We start from the raw sequence: 22,298 nt of genomic DNA, 5'->3' as shown, positions 1-22,298 counted from the left end.
AGATTGATGGAAAGGACCCTGAGAGGGTCAACTCCCAAGGACAAATAGTGGCAAAGCCATGATTGGAATCCAGGTCTCCTCCATCATCCCCTGATACCACGCCAGGTGAAGAATCACGCTTAGCATCAGAGTTGGAAGTGACCTCGGAGGCCATGTGGACAAGCCCATCATTGTATGGAGAAGCTATCAGGCCCAGAGTGGTGGTGACTTAGCTAAGGTCATACAGCTAACAAGCTGCAAAGCCTCCTCCTCGGACTAGGAGCCATCACCCTCTCTGCCCTACTCGTCTCCTACAGTTTCCAGCATCTGTCACTGCACACCTGACAAACGGTCATCTGGCTTTCCTTGGAGACCTCTGGGCCCAGCCCCCTTCCATCTGGGGATGGCTCTCCTTGCTGGGAAGCTTTTCTTCACATTAATTAAGCCTCTTGCTTCTAGTTCTGAACTCCAGGGCCAAGCATCTATCTCATCTTCTCCTGATACTGTCCACCTCCCCTGCATCACACACACACACACACACCCCAACACACACACAAACACATACATAAACACACACCCCAACACATACATACACACACATACCCCTACACACAAATACACACATACACACAGATGATATTATTTTCCTGTAGCCTCATAAACTAGGTCCTGAGCTAAATCCTCGGGTGGGGTTGGAGTACGGCTCCCCAAACCTTAATCGCGCCAGGCTAAATTAAAGTTTGCAAAACGGTTTTCAAATATCATCCCATTTGATCCTTACAATGACCCTGTGAGGTAGGTGCTGTCAGCCCCATTTCACAGGCGAGAAAACCAGACTACATTTCACCCGGGGAGAGCCGTCTCTGGTCCTCCCTGACATCTAACAGCCACCTGATCTGGGCTGTAGAAGTAACTCAGGGAGGGGCAGCTGGGGGCGCAGGCCCGCGGGCAGGAGTGGGGCTGCTGGGCCCAGGACGTGTGACCCCAAATTTTGGTGTTTTCCTTTGCGTGGTAAAATGAATGCAGCCTCAGACAGATGCTGGCCCACATGTGCTTGTGGCAGGAGCCCCAGCGCAGGGGCAGCAGCTTTGAAACAGGGATCGGAATGGTGAGGGGATCAGTGGAGGCCGGGCCTCACAAAGGGGCCAGTGTCTGGGAGGAATCTTTACATAAGCCCTGCAAAACCCAAGCAGCAGGGGCTCCCACAGCTGCAGCCGGAGGCAAACACAGACTTGTAGCTGACCTGAGCCCGCATTAAAATATGACGATTTCCAGATGTGGGGGGGGAGGGGAGAGAGGGAGAGGGAGAGAGAGAGAGAGGGAGAGAGAGAGAGAGAGAGAGAGAGGGAGGGAGGGAGGGAGAGGGAGAGAGAGGGAGGGTAGGGGGAGGGAGGGGGAGAGGTAGGGGGAGCAGGAAGAGGAGGGGGAGGGAAGGAGGGAGGGAGGCAGGGGGAGGCATAAAGAGAAGGGGGGAGGGTGGGACAGAGAGACAGTGACAGAGACAGAGATAGAGAGACAGAGAATGAGAAAGACAGACAGACACAGACACAGAGCAGGAGGGAGGGAGGGAGAGACAGAGAGTCAGTGAGAGACAGAGACAGAGAGACAGACAGAGACAGAGACACAGAGACAGAGAGAGACAAAGAGACAGAGAAGACTGCCTCCTCTGCCACAAACATTTCATTCCCAGGTAAAAAATACCCCTAATCACAGACGTCCACTCTTGGCCTGGCTCTCTAAATGCTACCTGGTGCTGGGGTCTCCCCCACCTTTTTTCCTCTTACAGATTTCACTCTCAGAATCTCAGGGTGAACACCAAAGGGTTCATTCAGAAGCCCTGGTCCCCTCTCCTGCTGCGCTCTTTGCCTACAGGGCGGAGGAATGTGGCTCATTCACACAACCCCAGTTTTCTTTTAATCCCAGGTTAATAAGTCAGCCTTGACCCTCCCTCCAGTCACGGGGAACTGAGCCAGAGCCAAAGTCAAGGGGTCCTGAAGGAAGTGGGGACATGGGTTTTCTTGTGAGTCCTCTCCCAGAGCTATAACCAAGAATTCTGGTTTCTGAGGAATATTGGGTTGAGTCAGGACGGGGAGAGGGTGTCATGCTGCCCCCATAGGGGAGAGATTGTGTCAGGAAAGAAAGTTCCCTTAGCTCCATTACTTCCAACTCCCAGCAGGAGGCAGGGGGCCTTCCAAAGATCAATTAATAAACCAACAAGGGCTAATTAAGAGCTTTCTCTCTGCCGGGCACTGTGGGTGGGTGCTGCGATAATAGGTCTAGAGATGGAAAGGGCCTCGGAGGCCATGTGGTCCAATGCTCTCATTTTGCAGACAAGGAAACTGAGGCTGGAAAGGTCACATAACTTGCCCAAGGTTGCCTAGGGACCTCAGGGGCCAACCTTTTTATTTTACTTATAAGGAAGCTGAAATGCAAGGAGATCACACAGTCACAGATTAAGTATTAGATGTCAGCTGGGAGCCCAGGTCCTCTGGCTCTGCAGCACGCTGCCTCCCTGGCAGTGGGGAAGACAGACCCCAGAAGAGCCAAACCACATCATCAGGAATGTGGGGGCTGGTAGCTGGGAGAGGAGGTAGCAGTGGTCATCTCATGTCACATGGGGAGAGCAAAGGACCATGAGGCGTGGTTCCATAGTAGGAAGAAAATGCTTCTGTGGATGTCATCTGCCCCCTCAGAGACCTGGGACAAAGTCCAAGGTGCCCAGGCCTGGTTACACTTCTGCCTGTGACTCAAGTGCCTGTCCAGTGGCTATTGGGTCTCAGGAGTTCCTTATAGACACAGGTGATTTGTACATACACTTGGACCATCGATGGTTGGGACTATGAGCTCTCTATTTTGCTTTGATAAACTTTAGAGTCAGAAGGGACCCTGAGATGATCTAATTTAACCTCATTTTATGCCTGAGGAGGGTAAATTACCTCCAGATGTCACTCAGCACCAGGACTCCACCTTGACTCCTCTGACCCATAATCGTGTATTCCTTCTATTATAGCCCATTGTCAGCTTCCTCATTTGGCAGTGGGATTGACTGAGGCCCAGAGAGGGGAGGTGATTTGGCCCATCACATGGTAAACTAATGTCAGAGGCATGGATCTCTATTAATTAATACCAATACTAATTAATACTAATGTGCCTCCTTTCATTCGTGAGAAAGCAGACGTAGGGGCTAGATTAGAGGACCTTCTATATTTTGCCTGACCTTGTGTTTTTGATGGTTTCTGCCTTTATGACCAGGTTGCTAGAATGGAGACAGAGAAGCCAGAGGCATTCAGCCAACTGGGTCAGCCTGCTTACATCAGGAGCTGACCATTCTGAGCCACCACCCACCCCAGAGAACCCCCTGCTGTGGGGGACCCATCCGCCAGCTCTTCCTTAGACTCGTGGTTCTCCAGAAGCCACGAGACCATAGCTGGGCCCATCCTACCACATTCACATCAAGGAAAGAAAGAGAAAAGGAGAGGGATAGAAAGAGAGGAGAAGGAAAAAAAGGAAGCAAAGGTTGAACCCTAGAAGGAACCTTAGAGATATTCTATTTTAATGCTTTCCTTTTTCAGTGGAGAGAACTTGAGACCCAGAGGGGAAACTGAGACCTTTGTTCAAGATTAAGTAGATCACGGGGGTCATGGAGTCCAGCCCCCTCGTTTTAGAGTTAAGGGAAACTGAAGCTCAGAGGAGTTAAGCAATTTTCCCAGGGTCACACAGCTAGTCAATGTTTTGGTTGGGATCTGAATAAGCTCAAATCTTCCCTATCCCAAGGACATTGCTCTATTTACTACTCAGGCTCTCGGTGGAAGCCTTCGTGACTGCGTGGGACCAGCATCACTCCCTTGGCGTTAACTAGTGTTAGCAGACTCATAATTCGAACTCAGGCCCTCTCCCTGAATTCCATGAGAGAACTTTTCATTTTACCATGCAACAACCAGGACGGAATACCTCGTACAGTTAGAATTTACTCAGCTTTTTGAATGGCAGACACTCCCAGTGGAGGTAGAGACTGTCTTTCCACATAGCCTCATTAAACAGGATCCTAGATTGGAGCTAAAATAGACCGCAGAAGGTACCAACTCCAAACCCCTCTGTGTACAGATGAGGAAACTGAGGTTCCAAGGGATCGAATGACTCACTGAAGGCCACATAGATCTTGCCCAGCCGCCCAGAGTGGGTGATTTGAGCCTAAATTGTAGAATCACGGCGTTAGGAGGGAGGTCATAGGCCATGTGGTCTGACCCCTGCCTGAAGAGGACCCCCTCAACAGCCAGCCCCCCAGACTCTGCTTGGAGACGTCTAACAAGCCCGTGGCTTCCCAAGGCAGCCCATTTTCCAGAGCCAGGCCTCGTTGTCAGGAAGCTTGTTCTGACCTGGAGCCTGAATCTGCCTCTTTCTAATGTTTCTCCATTGCTACAAGGTTTGCCTTCTGGGGCCAAACAGAGCAGGATCATGGCACCATAGGTATGGCTCCAGATGGCACCTTCGAGGCCATTGTACCCAAGCCTCTAATTTTACAGATGAGGATACCAAGGCTCTGCTAGGTGACTTGCCCAGTGCTACACAGGGAGTCAGTGGTGGAACCAGGATTTGAACTCTGGTCCTCTCCCTCCAAACCCAATAGATTTTCCATGTAACACACTGACTCCAATCTAATCCCTCTTCTATAGGACAGTCTCTTGGATATTTGAAGCCAGTCACCATCTGTCCCCTTCTCTTGCCGCCTTCTTTTCCCCAGATTTTCCCACTGGGGACAGTGGGGAAAAAAAGACAGAGGGGATCAGAAGGCCACCATCTGTCTCCTCCCCTTGTCTTTTCTTTTTCAGATTCTCCCACTTGGGATAGTGGGAAAGGGCCAAAGGCATCAGCGGGCCTGGGTCCAGATCCCAGCTGTGCCACCTGAGGGCCTTCAGGTGAGTCTCTTCATTTGGATGGGCCTTGGGTCGCTCAGTCATAATATGAGGGGTTGGACTCCTTTCGCTGGAGAGGTGGGGAAACACACGTACAGAGTGTCATGTATGGATGCCTTGGAGCTTGGAAGACGGGTTGGTTAGTTTTGCTTTTCTTATTTTTCTGTTTTGTTTTGTTTTTTAATCTATATCACAAAGAACGGTGCCCTGTGTGTAGGAGAGAGGGCCCATTTGGAACAGAATGTGATGGAAAGGCAAAGGGTATCAATAGCCCTAAAATCATAAAACAAGACAGTTGGGCTAGGTGGCTCCTGGGGTCCCTTCCCGCCCCGTCTCTGCCCCACGTCTGCAAAGTCAATCCATGAATCAATCAATCACAGATATGTATTAAGTGTCTACCATGTGATAAATGCGAGGCATGCCAAGACTGCTCCCTCCACCCCCCCAAAAAAGCAAGACAAGAAAGGCCACACTTCTGCTCCCAAAGAGCTAACCCTCTCTCAGGACCCACCACACCGTGCCTTGTCAAGGACTGGCCAGCCCATTGTATTTTCTTCCAAACTTCCCTTCTCCCGGCAGTGGGTATCAGAATCTGAGTCAGAATCAGAGAGTTGGAATCAATCAATCCAGCTATTAACAAACTTTTATTAAGCACTTACTGTGTGCTATGCACTGGGCTTCCCAAGGATCTTACATTCTAATCTAATGAGGGAGATAACACGTACATAAGTGGGTATATGTACAATATAGAGTCAGAAGTCGGGAAGACCTGAGTTCAAATCCAGCCTCAGATACTTACCAGCTATGTGACCCGGGGCAAGTCATTTACCCTCAGTTTGCCTCAGTTTCTTCATCTGTAAAATGGTGATAACTATAGTACTTCGCAGGGTTGTTGTGAGGATTGAATTAGATGGTAATTATAGGCACTTAGCACAGCACCCGACACATAGTAAGCACTATATAAACATTATCTATAATAATGATAATAATTATTACTATATGGATGGTAACTTCAGAGGAAAAGGAACTGGCAACTGGGAAGGGAGGGGCAGGGAGGGAATGAGGAAAGGTCTCCTGTAGAAGGTGGTATCTGGGCTAAGAGGTTAAGGAAGCCAGAGATTTTAAGAGGCAAAGGAGAGAAGGGAAGACATTCCGGGTAAGAGGACCAGCCTGTGCAAAGAAACAGAGGTGGGAAATGGAACGTCACATAAAGGCAGGTAGGCTAGCAGGGATGTGTGCCCCAAAATGCACGTCCTTCTGCACTAAGCCAGAGGGCATATATGGCTCCATCAGAAATGCCCTGTAATTTCATTAAGAGTCTTGGAGGACTCCATCAATCAGGGGTCCCCCGATCAATGGCCTTGCAGCTTCTGAGTCTCTCTCCTCAGCTAACTCCGGCTTGCTCTCTGCAGTGGCTGCTCCCCTCCCCCACCATGCCCCAATAGTGAGCAGGGGCAGCAAGGGTCTACTTGCTGGTCCCTAGACATGACTCTCCATCTAAATGCAATGCCTGCTCCCTCAGGCTAAGAAGACTGGAAAGGGAGGAAGGGGCCATGCTGTTGGGAGCTTTGAATGCCCAACCGAGGATCTGATATGTGATCCTGGAGGCAACAGGGAGCCAGAGGAGGAGTGATGTGGTCTAAGGAGCACTTTTGGAAAATGACTTTGACAGTAGAGCGGAGGAGGGGCCCTCAGAGGCCATCTGGTCCAACTACTTTGGGATGGCTCTGATAGGTGGCTCTGATAGGATAGGGAAGGCTTCCTATCACCTAGCACCTCCTGCCTGAACCCAAGGCCGACAACTACAAATATACGTATCCCAGTGTATCCTGAGTGTCCGAGGTCTGATTGCTTCCTGACCTTGGACTCCCTTGAAAGCAACATGACTGAAACGACGAGTTCATTATAAGAGTGTAAAGCCGACTAGCCCTGGTCCCATGCTAGGCGGGGAGTCTCTTTAACCACTTCATTGACAACCTCAGCGGCATCATGGATAGGAGTCAGGAAGACCTGAGTTCAAATCCTACCTCAGACATCTATTAGTTATATGACCCTGGAGGAATCACTTTATCCAATAAGTAAAATGAGGGAGCTGGACCCATCGGCTCCAAGGGTCTCTCCAGCTTTAAATCTATGATCCCACGACCTTTGTGGGTGTCTGTTTCTTCACCTATAAATGAGAATATCAGCCTCAGTGGCCTCCCAAGGTATCTTCCTGTGCTAAATCTATGACATTATGATCCTAAGTAACTTTGAAATTCTGAGCCTCGGTTTCCTCGCTTGCAAAAGGAGGGAAGTGGTCTCGACGGCTCCTTCCAGCTCTAGATTTAAGCCAGACTCAGAGTTAATCCTGGGGGACAGGGGAAGTAGCCATTGCCCAGGCCCACCCCCAAATTCCCACCTGTTAGACTTGAACCAGGACCCAAAAAGCTTACCTGTGCTCCCCAGTGGTCCGGTGTCAGCAGAGGGTCAGCAGAGATGGAAGAAGGGTGTTGAGTGGGGCCTACCTCCTCCTTCCCTGTCCCTGGGTTCAATGTGCGGTTCATCCCACTGCGGCAGCCCAGCCCCTGGCCAGCCCCTGACTGAGCCCTTATCGCTGGGGGGTGGGGGAGAAGCTTGAAAAGCCCTCGAGTAACCCCATCACCTCAGCTCCCCTGCGGCCCTGGCCAGCTCTCAGGCCTGGCTTGGTTTCCATCTCTTCTGGCAGGCTGACAGGGCCTGCGAATGAATGGGCTATTCTGCTCTGGGGGAGACGGTCCTGTTCTGGCTCTCCCAGGGCCTTGTTATCACTGCTTCTCTGATCCTCCCTTTCACAGAGTGGATGGGAGCAGAGAGGCATTGCTAGTGGCCCAGCCCAGGTTCCAGGAGCCTCCTCTATCTGGCATAAGAATAAGCAAGGAGCCCCTGAGGCATGCTTCCAGGACCGGCCTGGTAACATGGCATGGTAGGGGGAACCCTCTAATTCCGAGGGGTGCTGCCATGTACATCATTGGACCTTATAAGGCTTGGTGGAAATGGTTCTTCTGAAATAGTCTGGTGAAATGCCCGGCACTTTGAAACATAAGCCCAGGAAGACCAACTCCCTTGGGTCAACACACAGATACAGATGATGTTTCTATTTCAATGGGGTGGAGGAGGCTGGGAGGAGGGCAGTCACTGAGATCCGGAATGAATGGAGGCCAGCAGGTGAGGGAGCGTCAGTCACTCAGTCCATCCTCGTTACCCAATGTATCCTGAGTGTCTGAGGTCCGATCGCTTCCTGACCTTGGACTCCCTTGAAAGCAATTTGCCTGGATGGTGGCAGTTAGTTAATGATGCCCGGAGCTAGCAAGCCAAGGAGGGCCTTTTGCCTGCCAAGAACTGGGTGAAGTGGGAGGGGGCGAGAGATGGGAGCTGGGAGAGAGTAGCCAAAGCCACCCTGGGGCTCAGTGCCCCAACTGCTACATCTTCGATTAATTCATCAGTGCCTGCCTGTTATCCGCCAGGTACTGGACCAGGCCCTGGGTATACAGTGACAATAAGGAAGTGGTGCCTGCCCTCATGGCGCTTAGATTCTAGAAGAGTACAAGTAATTTAACACAAAGTGTATACACCACACTTTCAAGAAGAGGAGGGTCCTAATAAGTTTGGGTAGAGGGAATGAATGAAACTTTGGCAGGCTTGAACGAAACTAGGGGTAGGAGGCAGAGGTGAGGAAGGAGAGTATTCCAGGAGTGGGAAGTGACTTGTGTGAAGTCATGGAGACATCCGGCCTTCCCTATGAGCCATCTGGCCCAGCAGACCTGATACTCTGGGGCACACTATGCCTTTCTTTTCCTCGTAGCCCAGGATGCAGAGGGCTTTAACCTGTTATAACAATGATGTTACTTGCAGCTGCTGTGGAGGTGTAAGACTAAGATTTCTGTCATCTTATTTTTTAAAAAAGTCTGATAATTGCATTTCAACCTGATTGATTTCCTTTGTATCTTATGCATTTTCTTTTACGCATTTAAAAACATTATTCTGAGAAGGGGTCAATGTGCTTCCCAAAGGGGTCCATGACACAGAGAAGTCAGAAACATCTGCTCTAGGGTTGACAAGGTTTACTCTGTGGAGAGTGTGTATTTGTGGTATCTTAGTGCAAAAAGTGGTTTCATCTTCTATCTATCGGTCTGACCAATTCTATATAGCTTCCTAGTGTTATTCATTGACACTCAACTCTTCCCCTTTCTCTGGATTGGGCCTTACTCACTCACCCCACTTGTACCCATGCTGGCAGGTCTGGGTGGTTCCCCAAAGAGGCAGCCATACTGTTACAACTCATTCTCAGGGTCCTAAGGAAAACCCTGATGTGGGAGAGATATATGTTTACTAATTGCAACTTTAAGCCCCCAGTGGTGTGTTTCCTATTTAAACAAATCAGCTAAGATGGCATAATTAACTCTTAAACATAAAACATTCATCCATCAACAGAAGGCAAGGCTATAATAATTGTAACACAACACTCCACCCTTAAACCTAGTTCTTACTCTCCCACCAATATTCACAGTGTCCATGAGAACTGGTACAAACCGAAAGACACTTAGTAGTGAGGCACGAGTAGGGATCCCATGTGCCCTGAGTAACTCACAACTCTGGACTGCAGGTGATCTATTTAGAGGATAGTTTATACCTGCTGACTGGGAGCTATTCTCTTCTGGGACTCTCTGTTCTCTTGGACAAAGCAGCTTTTCTCAGGCCGCTAAAGAAGTATTAAGGTCTTTTAGCAAACAACAGCTGCAATCTTGGGATCTGCAGAACTTCCCAGGTCTGCCCCCTTGATTGAGGCAGAATTACACTCTTTCTGCAAACTGTAGTTCCCTTATGCCTGAGGTTTGCAAGGCTATTCAAGCCTGTTCTCTCAACTTTGAGAAATCTCCCTTCTCCATCCACAGAATGCAGTAAGGACAAGGTAGGCAAGCCTATGACAGGTTCCCCCTCTCCTAAGCTATACATAGTGCTAAAGATCAAGGAGACAAAACTAACCCCATCTTTAAACCACAGAGGATTCTTCTTTCCTCCAATCAACTCCTTCAAACAGTAATCCTTTTCCTCCAATCAGATCAGCTCCCCAGCATCAACTGCAGAATTCATCTCTAGTCTCTAGTCAACTGTCCTCAAGGTGGGTTTAGCTCATAGCAGATAGAGACAGAGAGAAAGAGGCATAAAGAGACAGAGACAGAGGAGGGGGAGAGAAAGAGACAGAAAGAGATGGAGAGAAAGAGAGAGAGAGAGAGAGAGAGAGAGAGAGAGAGAGAGAAGAGAGAGAGAGATGAGAGAGAATGAGAGAAGAGGAGGGAAAAGGGAGAAAGAGAGGAAGAAGAAGAGGAAGAGAGGGAACCATTTGGGCATTAATTAACCAATTTTTTTTTTTAAAAAAGGAAGAAATAATGTGAACCACCTATCCCCTTTTCAGAGGGAGGAGAGAGCCAGAAACCATCAATCATCAGTCAGCAAGCAGAGTATGACTCATTGGTCCAGGATCAACAGCTGATGATGTGATGCTCTCAACAGGACCCAAATGAGGGATGGGAAAGGCCTCTGACAGAAGGTGGCACTTGAGCTTACTCTTGAAGGAAGTAAAAAGTTCTAAGAACTGGAAGGAGGAGGGGAGGGTGCTCCAGGCATGAAGGACAGCCAGTGCAAAGACAGGGAGAGAGGAGATGGAACATTATGTTTGAGGAACAGCACACATTTATTATATGCTCATACGCTCCAGGTACAGGGAGTACAAATATAAATGTAACGTGGTCTCTGATCTCAAGGAGCTCACATTCTATCACCACCATCATCATCATGGCCACCCTCATTTCTATTCCCATGGCCCTTTAAGGCTTTCACAAAATACATCTAATAAGACTAGTGTATAATATGACCTTATTCAAGCCTAATAACAATCCTGAGAGCTGGGTATGATCATCCGCATTTTACAGAGGAATAAACTGAAGTTAAATGACTTGCCCAGTGTCATACAGCTAGCGAATGTTGGCGGCAGGATCTGGACTTCTTTGGGTCCAAGGGTGAGATCAGGAGAACCAAGCCCAGCCTCTTGGGCCTGGCAGCCTGGATCACTATCTGTGCCGTTGGGTTGGAGGCGTCGGCACTTCCTGGTGTTGGGGCCAGGGCAGCAGGGAGGTGGCACCTCCATGCATCACAGCTGTATTTAGGGAACGTTTGTGGAATTCTCAGCTTGCTCTGGGCTTGCTAAAGGGGTCACACGCCTTTTCCTTTAGATGTTCCCAAAGAGGGTAAAATACACGGAGAAACAAAATGCCTTCAGGCAGCTCATTTACACATATGGACCCCGCCTCAGGCTTCATCCTTTGGGTTTTTCCACTCTTTCCCCACCTCTCCCCCACCTTGACCACCACCCCTTCCCCGCCCCACCAGGTTCCTTGTTGAATCCACTCCCTGACCCTCAGTTTTCAGAGTTGTAAAATTAAGAGGTTGGGTTCAATGACTTCTGGGTTCTTTCCCAGCAGTGACATCCCCTGTTGTAAGGCCCCTCCCAGCCTGACATTCTCTGTTCTCAGGCCCCCCCCAGCCTGACATTCCCTGTTCTAAGGCCTCTCCCAGCCCTGACATTCCCTGTTCTAAGGTCCCTCCCAGCCCTGACATTCCCTGTTCTCAGGCCCCTCCCAGCCCTGACATTCCCTGGTCTCAGGCTCCTCTCAGCTCTGACATTCCCTGTTCTAAGGCCTCTCCCAATTCTGACATTCCTTTTTCTAAGTAAGGTCCCTCCCAGCCTTGACATTTTCTACTCTAATGCTTCTCCCAGCACTGGTATTTTTTGTTCTTAGACCTCTCTCAGCTGACATTATATTATATGACTTTATGCCTTTTTAATGTGTAAGCTGTTTATCCATATGGAGGAATATCTAATCCCTGAACAGTTTTCCTCACAACATATCCAAATTCATGGACTTTTGCAACACCCTTTTCTTGAGACACCCTGCCATTAACAATACCAAACATCTACCACAAACAATCAAGTAAGCCCTGGAGTGCTGAGAACAGCAGGACCCCTCCCCACAAAGCACCTGCCTTCCTTCTGGCCAACCATCCACCCCATCCTGCAGCCATTGTCTGAAGGGACAACCCTCGTGGAGATGTGATTTGTTAGCTGCCTGCGCAGTTATGGCACAGCTACCGAAGACAGAAAAGAAAGTTATCCTCCCCCAAGTCCTTAGCACTTTCCAATAGTTCAGTATCTGAAATGGATATAGCCTTGGTATTGGAAATGACACCAAAGAAGGTGCGTGATCACCTACCTTACCTCTACACCCTGGGACCACTGGGTTATGCCATTTACCCTGAATTAAGTGTCATGTCCCCCCGTGAAAAACGTGAGCTTCTGGAGAGCAGGGAGGTTTTGTTTTTGATTTGTATCACTGCTGCAAAATGCTTTTCCTTCATCCATTCATTCACTCAATCAATCATTTACTCCATTCACACCTCTCCAACCCTACCTGAATGTCACATACTCAAGAAATCCATACAGATTTTAATAGCCACTTAAGTAATTGGAAGTAATTATTAATTTAATATTAAAAGAAGTAATTAATGTAAATTTACTGCTGATTACTTACTGATTTTTTTTATCAGGTCCTGCATTCTAACATCAAACATTTGTAATTTTTAAAGGACTGGGTTCTGAATTCTTCTAATTCCTCTAATAGTGTAGCTAATCAAAATCTATAATGACAGGTCTTCAGTATCATCATAAGAAGCATTAATTAAGGTCTAATTATATAGGACACTCTACTTAGGAAAGTCTTGAAGAGCTCAGTAGGAGTAAATCTGCATTTCCAATTCACTCTCTCATTTATACCAAGAGATACAGCTTGGTGTAGTGGAAAGTACAGCAGAGCCCTCCTCTCACCTCTGTTTGGAGGACTGGAGGGCAGAGTACCGAATTCCTCCCAATGCCTTCCTTTATAGATGGAATTGGATTCTCAGATTATTCCACTTTGTATCTGCTGCTCTGTCTGGTTTTAACTGCATGGAATAAGAGCCCCCCCAAGCGTCCAGGTACTCCCCAGTATCCCATCCCCCACATTTCCCCTGTCCCTGGTGTCCCTTGTATTTAACTGCTTCCAGTCCAACTCCCAAAGCCATCAAGAAATAATTACTACCAAGAAGTGATAGAATCACCGAGATCCAGGAAAGAAGGTTCTCAGCACCAAAATCCTTGGCACAGTCCAATGGATCAGCATCACAAAGGATGTTCTTTTCGTCAACAGAAATAACATTAAGGGAGATCCTTTGCCACTGCCCCCTCAGGACCATGGGAATAGTCCGGGAGACTTGCAGCCAAACCTCTCAGAAGGTGAGCTCCTCATGGCCAGCACAGCCTCCCTTTTCTACTTCATCACTTAAGGCAATGCCCTGGAGTAGGAAGTGCTTCATAAGTGCTATTTTATTCATTCAACTCTCTTGCAAATAGATACTTTGCATTTATTATCTTTACATTCATTCTGTATATAAATATGCAGACATATGTGTGTATGCATGCATACATACATGCATTATATATGTATTATAAACATTAAACATATGCATGGATATATAACATCTATCCATATCTACAGTCTATGTATTTACACAGGTGGATCTATATCACTATTTCTATATGTCTATTTTTGCACATAGATATAATAGATATAGAAACAAGTCTATAAATACATTTCATAGAACCTGAGACTCACACCAGTTCAGAGCTGGAAGGAGCCTCAGAGACCACCCAGTTCAACCAATACTTAGTGTATTTTCCTTTGTTGTTGTTATTAAGTTGTTTGTCACTCATGCCTGACTCTCTGTGTCCCCATTTGGGGTTTTCTTGGCAGAGATACTGGAGTGGTTGGCCATCTCCTTCTCCAGCTCATTTTACCCATGAGGAAACTGAGGCAAACAGGATTAAGTGACTTGCTCAGGGTCATACATATTTTCCTTAGCAAATGTTTACTTACTCAACAAGTATTTATTAAATGTCTGCTTAGTCCCAGATGCTTTGCTAGCTGCTACAGATATAGTCATTGGATAGACAGACAGATAGACAGACACAGGACAAACAAATAAACAAATGAACAAATAAATAAATCAATGGATGAACGAATGAATAAATAGACAAATAATTAGGTAAATGAATGGATGGATAGGTGGATGAATAAATAAATAGACAATTAGATAAAGGAATGGATCGATGAATAAATAGACAAAATTAGATAAATGAATGAATGGATGAATAAATAAATAGACAAACAAATAAATACACAAGTAAACAAACAAACAACTATTTGAAATTTTAAAAAATTAGGCAGTGCCCCAGGCACTGTGTTTCCTCTTGTCCTTGAGTGGTGCAACTAATGAAAAGATAATTGTACTTGGGATTAGGAGAGTCCTGGAAAGAATACTGGGTCTAGAGACAGAGAACTTGGCTCCTAATCCCACCGTTTACACTTCCCACTGGTGTGAACTTTGATCAATCACTCTGGGCCTCAATTTCCCCTCTCTGTAAAATGGGAGAGCCAGAGTAGATGGTCTCAAAGTCCCTTTCAGCTGTGTATCTGTGAACTCAGACCCTGCCCCTTACCAGCTATGTGACCCAACATAAATCCTTTGCCCCTTCTGGGTTCTCACTCTCCTCACCTGTAAAATGAGGCTTTAAATGCCTCTCTAACCTAATCACAGGGTCACTGTGAAGAAAGTGCTTTGTTAAGCTTTGGTGGGGGGGAGGGGAGAGGATTTATCCAAACTTGTGATTTCATTAGATTAGGGAAATCCCAGTGAGGAAAATCCTTCCATCAATGTCAATTGACCTCTGTCCTGCCCACTTAGCAGACACTCAGTTAAATGCTTGCTGATTGGGACTTAGTTCTAGAGAATTACCCAGGGCTCTGGGAGATCACACAGCAAGTACATATCAGAGGCAGATCTGAAAGGAAGACTCTCCATCCGCCGGGCCAGGCTGCCCTCTGTACACCTTAAACTACTGTCTAACCCCAAAGCTCATCCAGTTTTTCTTGAAGACTTCACAATTGCCCTCTGGGTCACCCACCGTTCAGATTCCTCAGAGATTGGGAAGGTCCGTGATTCAAAGATGTTCTTAATCTCAGCTCTGCCACTAAGGAAGGACACCTCACCCCAGAAGACTGTAATTTCCTCCTTCATCAAATGAGGAGCCTGAATTAAGGGATCTCCAAGTTCCTCTCCATTCTGACAGCCCATGATTTTGTGCCCTTTCCCTGTCATTAGAGAAGGTATACTTAGGAGCACAAAAGAATCGGAGGCTCACTCAGAATAGAATCATATCAGCCCAAGAAACTTACTTCAAAAGAAGAAAAAAAAATACAGGTAAGCAGGCTAATTTTATTCCTACCACATCGAACTGAATATATACTTAAAAACCAAATAAACTGTACCCAAGAGAAGTTTAGAGTTTCATATACAATATCCCTTTCTACTCTTCTTTGTATATCAGAATATTTGTGTTTGTTGATGTTTAAATTAATAATTAAAAAGAAAATGTATACAGTAATCCCTTCCACATGATGGGGGTGAGGGGCATGGCAACTCTGTGATCTGGAAAATCCACATAAAATTTTTTGGCCTTCCCTTCATATCAGAGAAGATATTATGCAATACTTTACACATGTTTTATGTATTTCTGAGTTTCTAAACTTTTTCTGCTTTATCTGCAGCTTCTGCAAAACTCCCCCAAAATTCCCATTTAATTTCTTATGCTGACCCTAAATACATCAAAACCACAATGGGGAAAGTCTCAATATAGAAAGGATGACTTAATTATAAACAAGCGAGCATAGAAAAGAGTTATGAAAGTTGCTTCACAAGTCAAAGGGGGGAAAATCCATTTTGTATTAAATGCTATCTCATACTAAGACTCTCTGGGGGTCTCTTACTCTGGCACCAAGAATCAAGAACTGAGAGCATGTCCAATTCAATTCAAGCGGCCACAGGCACGGTCTTTTAATAACATCGAACATTTCTATGGTGCCTTAAGGTTTGTGGAATACTGGGCTTCACAAAAACCCTGTTAGGTAAACAAGAGAATGCTTATTGCCATTTTACTTGTCATCTAGGCTCCCATTTTCAAATCCCAGATGAGCCTTAACATGTAGCTTATCCTCTGGGGCTCACTCTCCAACTCACACTCGGACTAGCAGGTTGGGTCCCCAGAGGGCAGCTGCTTCTCTCCCCCTCAGAGTTCTAGGGGCAACCTTGAAGAGTTAAAGTTTTTCCCTAGTATCTAGCATTAACAACTCACGAGCCCCCACCAGTGTGTCCCTTCATTATCAATTGATATCAATTAGTAAAACAAAATTAGCTTTTAAGAACTGATATTTGATAGTATAGTAAGAACAACAGGTACAAAAACATCTCCCCAAACCAGAGCCATACTCTCCTATGAGTACACGCAGAATCAGGGGAAAGTCACAAAGAGATAACGCAGCTTCTGTTTGGTGGAAGTCCTTTTCTCCTCTTTTGTGGTGTCCTTACAAAGCTCCCCTAGCATATGGTTTAACTTTCACCTTGGATCCTCATAGAGCCCCAAAGCTGATTTTTCACAGTGTGCCTATGGCTTCTAAAACATGCTGTTGATGGATACTGCTGTTTTGGGACATTGCTGGGAAGATTATGTCGAGTCCAAAATCTTCCAACCTTTTAAGTTCATGTCATCCTCAGGTCCAGAAATTCCTTCTCAGGAGCTCAGTAAATACTGCTTCCACCATGAGGTTGACCTGCCATCGGAATGTTGGATTTGAATTAATCTTCTGTTTCTATCCAAGCATCCCAGACAGAGCATGACCAACTTTTCAACCGATCCCAATATACTTTGTGCACAGTGTCATTTCATTTAATCTAATGGCTAAAAGCATTTTGCTTCTTCTAAAGTATAAAGACCTGGTTTAATTCCTTAGATTGGTTCATTTGTGGAGGTATTTTCACCTGATAAATGTATCACGGTAGAGAACATCTTGTTAATTACTTTAAGTGGGATGGGGGTAATTGATTGATTGTTTATATCAACCTTCACTGTTAATTAATTATGGTGGAGCTCAGAAAGGTGAGTGTCTTGCTTCAGATCATGCCAATAACATGTCCAAGCTGAGTCCAGATTCTTGGATTCCAAGGCTATCTCTCTGCTATACCATTAGCTAAATAATCTTGCTCTCTCTCTGTCTCTCTCTCTCTCTCTCTCCCATCTCCCCCATCTGTCTCTCTGTGTATCTCTGTTTTTCTGTCTCTTTGTCTCTCTCCATCTCTCCCCCATCTCTCTATTTCTCTCCTCCCATATCTGTTTGTCTCTGGGTCTCTATCTCTCATGCTCTGTCCCTCCCTTCCTCTCTTCCCTCTCTCCCTGTTTATCCATCTTTCTTGCCATGATATTCCTTGCTCTCAAACACTGCTAATTTCAGGACTGCTTGAATCCTGAAATTTGAATTCTAGGGAAAGAGTTTTCTAACCTGAAGCTGTGACTCCTCAGGATCAAGCTGTCTTTGAGCCTGGGTGAAGCACAGAACCTCATAGTGAGGGCCATTCTCTCTGCCTGGGGAAGGATGGGACTGTAATTTCATGGGGAGTTTTTCCAAGAAGTTCAGGAAAAAAATCCTTCCAAAATGAACAAAAGGTAGTCAGTACCCCATATTCTCTTCCTTTTAAAATTATTTTCTTTTTATTATGAACTTAGAGATTATTAAACATAAGCTTTCCGATCTATAAAGAACAAAATCGAAGACTGAAACCAGGAATTTCTGTTACTCTGCTTTTTAAAGTATATATTAAATTTAATAAGGCACTAGCAAAATTATCCTATTAGTGCCCCTTCTTGATTCTTTTAGTTTCCTGTATGTATCTTTTTAAAAGTTTTATTTATGCTTTTTCTTTCTCCTCTATCATTTCCCACAATTCCCACTGACTCATGCCCCTCTCCCCTGCAAATAGAAGCCCTCCTTTGTACCAAATAGAAGAGACCAAGACAAACCAAAATATTGGTCATGTCTGAAAATGCATGTCTCATTCTGCACCTCTTTTCCACCACCCCTGTGCCAAGAAGTACAAGACTTCTAGCATCTCATTTGGCAAGAGAGAAAGAAGCCTGGGTCTGAGCAAAATTTGCAGCTCTGGAAACAGTATATCTATGGTTCTTTCCATTATGTGGGACTCTGGAAATAAGTCATTCGGCATTTTAGATCCTCAGGGATAGAAGTTTGAATTCTGGGCCCAGAAATGGAAAGCCTGGCTGCCTGATCCTAGAGGTATGCCTGCTGTGCACCTGGGGAGGGAAATGGAGGGGAAGGGGAAGAGATTGGGAAATGGTGGCTACTGGCACAGGAGTCACATTGATGGAAATAATATCAATCCCAGATTCGGTAGCAAGGAAGATTGAGGGAGCTCATGTCCCGTTGGACTGGGGCGACTCCATGGATTTGGGCTGGTGCACGTTGGCTCCGTGGGGAGGGGCACACACTGCGTCTATAAGATCAGGGACTAGAGGAAGGGATCATCTGACTTCTCTATTACCCACCTGCTGTCCATCCACATCTGATGGTTCCTTCTCAGTCTTCAGCCTACTCTTCATCCACTCCATGACCTCCAACCCTATACCCCTCGGTTCTCTCCAAGGCCATTTCCCCTGCAATGGTCACTCTCACCCCTTTCCCCCTTCTTGACCCCTTGGCGAATCAATTCAGCTCCACTGTCTAAAATCCCAGCCTCTTTGTGCCCAGTAAAGCCTCAGCCCTGGATCATGCCCACCATACCCAGTTCTTTTACATCATCTTCATAGCATAAGAACTCAAGACCTTCCCCTATCCTGGCTGCCCATATCAGGAAACTGAGGCCAGAGCAGAGGGAAAGAAATAGCTCAAGGTCATATAAATTGAAAGAAACAGGTTAATGAATTTCAAATTCTTGGTGGTCTGGTAGACACAGAATTTTTTTTAAAGGTGAAAAGGATACAAGAAGTAATCCGGTCAAATTCATTTAAGCAGGAAGGGGAGTTGGTTACTATAGTACTGCAGCAGAGTTTAAACTGGCCCATGGAGCCATGCAGCCCAGCAATGGGGCTCATTGGGAGCATGAATTCCCTGGGATGGTCCCATTTAGACTCCTCTATGGTCGTCAATATGGAGTAGGTGGTGTTGTTCAGTCATTTCAGTCAGGTCTGACTTCGTGATCCCATCTGGGGTTTTCTTGGCAAAGTTCTGGAGCTGTTTGCCATTTCCTTCTCCAGCTCATTTGACAGATGAGGAAACTGAGGCAAACAGGGTTAAGTGACACAGATAGTAAGTGTCTGAAGCCAGATTTTATATTTTCTTGGCAGAGATACTGAAGCAGTTTGCCATTTCCTTCTCCAGCTCATTTGACAGATGAGGAAACTGAGGCAAACAGGGTTAAGTGACACAGATAGTAAGTGTCTGAAGCTGGATTTGATGTTTTCTTGGCAGAGATACTGGAGTGGTTTGCCATTTCCTTCTACAACTCATTTGACAGATGAAGAAACTGAGGCAAACTGGGTCAAGTGACTTGCCCAGGGTCACACAGCTAGTAAGTGTCTGAGGTCGGATTTGAATTTAGGAAGATGAGTCTTCTTGACTCCAGGCCAGGCACTCTATCCACTGTGCCACCTATGGAACAGGCAGTATATTATCATCCCCAATTTACAGATGAGGAAACTAAGACTGAACATTTCAATGACTGACTCACGACCACCCAGCTAGTGATGGCGGTAAGATTCAAATCCAGGTTTCTGGTGATTGCAAATCCATTGCTCTTGCCTTTCAAGGACAACCGAGGTCATGGATTCTAGTTAAGAATCCTTTGACAAAATTGAAAGAAAATCATAATGCAGACAGATTCAATTGGGCAGGAGGAGAAGTTAGTTACTATAGTAGTGAAGCCGTGTTCCAAGGAATGGGCCCATCAGGGATGATGAGGCAGCTGGGTAGCTCAGTGGATAGAGCCCTGGCCCTGGAGTCAGGAAGACCTGAGTTCAAATTTGACCTCAGATGCTTACTAACCGTGCAATCTTGGGCAGGACTTTTCACCTCTATCTGACTCCTTCTCCACTACTGTAAAATGGGGATATGAGCTTAGGTTTGTTGTAAGGGAAAAAAATGAGATAGTGGCATAGAACATTTTGCAAATATTACAGTGCTCTATGAAAGCCAGTGATTATGAACTCCTGAAGATAGCAGCAATAAGTCAGTAAGTCAATGCAGTCTTTGATACAGGCGTTACTAGAATAGTTTCTGCCATTGAAAGGAGACACATGTTAAATGTCGGCGCCTTGAGGCAAAGCCCCATCATCCCTCCCTAGTTATGACTACATTCTCCTATGATCCTCTGCAGACATAGTCACATCCTCCCCACCCCCACCCACCTTTAAAGCCCTGGGAAAGGCAGAAATGAAAACCACCAAACCTCTTAGGGAGCATTGAGACCTGTGGGTCTGGGACAAGCGGGAGGTTGAGGGGAGGGAAGAATGGGGAGGGGACAGCAGAATGGAAAAGTAACCCGATCATGTCTTTCTAGGGTAGAAAAGAAACAGTTGTAGCTTGAGCCTTTGGGCACCGTGCCTGGTGGCCCAAAATCCTGGGTAGTAACAATCGCTAACATTTACAAAGTGCTTTAAGGTTTATAAAATGCTGTACACAGGTTTTCCAATTGGAGCCTCACGGTGACCCTGTCAGGTGGGCGCTGCAGGTGTTATTACAGATGAGGAAAATGAGGCTCAAAGGAGGGGCCTGTGGTCACACAGCTAACCAAGCATGAGCGGGGGCATTGAGATCCAGACCTGTCCCTGCCTCCTGGCCAGGCTCTCATATCACATTCTCTCCTCCTGGGTGCCCAATAAGCTTGGAGGGGTTCATATGACTCAGTTCTCTAGGGATAGAAAGGCCCTGGTCCATCCTCAGGACCCCAAGGATGCTGTTGGACCCAGAATCAGCTCAGTAGTGAGGAAGCTCTAGATGCCCTTGACCCCAGCCCACTCAGGCCACCCCGAGTGACTCTGCAGGAACTCATTGGAGAGAGAGAAAGGGTATGTGTGTGTGCACGCACAGAGAGAGAGATAGAGAGAGAGAGAGAGCGCACATGTGCATCTGTCCTCACCCCAAAACAAGGTCGGAAGGAGGCAGGGCACCACCCCACCTCCCCGCCCAGGGAAGCCTGTGCCAGGGACGGCAGGTAGAGATTAGAGCAGAATAACCGAGCCTTGTTTAAATGGCACCAGAGGCCGTGCCAAGGCCCCAACAAGCTCCTGCTTATCTGTTCTTTACTGTACATTGGACCCCGTCCATCCAATGGCGGCTCCCAGCCCGCTTGGCCCTTTCACGATTAGGTTCTCGAATGGAGCGCTCCTCCAGAGATAGGGTAACATGGTAACAGGAACTGCGCCCACCCGGGGACAGAGAACCGCATGGACATTTCTCACCACCCCAGCTGGGTCCGAGCCGTTTGCCCCAGCCCCAGATTAACCCTCCCGTTTCCTAAGTCCAGTCCCAATCATACTTACTGTCATATTATTTCAGTCATGTCTCACTCCTCGAGACTCCATTTGGGGTTTTCTTGGCGGAAATGCTGGAGTAGATTGCCGTTTCCTTCTCCAGCTCATTTTACAGATGAGGAAACTGAGGCAAGCAGGGTTAAATGACTTGCCCAGGGTCACACAGCTAAGAAATGTCTGTGGCCAGATGCAGTACCTACAGTGCTTAATAAATGCTTCCTGATTGATTAATCTGGGGCATGTAGCTGGTAAGCACCAAAGGCAGGATTTGAATCCACATCCTCTTGACTCCAGGTCCAGCTCTCACTCTGTTTCAGAAGAAGTATTCATTAAATTTAAGTTCCAAGAGTGAATTCAAATTTGCTTCTAAATGTCTCTGCCATGTGCCCATTCTTCTCCATTCCCACTGGTACCACCCGAATCCAGGTCAATATCTCATGCCTAGACCATAGCAACAGCCTCCTTGATGATCCCCCTGACTTTAGGACCCCTATACTTACCCCCAATCCATATGGCCCTCTTTGAGAATGAAGGGCAAACAGCAACAATCATACGACAAAGTTAGACTGCTATTTCTGTACCATCCCTTCCAATATCTCATCTCCTTGCCTCAAGATCTCACAATAGCTCCCCATTACCTACTGGGTCAAGTTCAAACTCTTCTGCCTACCTTTCAGTGGCTTCTATAATCTGTTCCCTACCTCCTCTTCCTCCTTTCCCACCTCAGTTATGCTCCACTCATTTCTGGTCCTAGAGTTAGGAGAGAGCTGGGTTGGAATCCATGACACCATAAGACTATCATACATTAAGTCATTTACAGAAAAATGAGGAGGCAGTGATAATCACTGAGTCTTAGAATA

This window comes from Trichosurus vulpecula, chromosome 1 (genome assembly GCF_011100635.1).
Source record: "Trichosurus vulpecula isolate mTriVul1 chromosome 1, mTriVul1.pri, whole genome shotgun sequence".
NCBI lineage: Eukaryota > Metazoa > Chordata > Mammalia > Diprotodontia > Phalangeridae > Trichosurus > Trichosurus vulpecula.
This window is presented reverse-complemented; position numbering follows the sequence as displayed.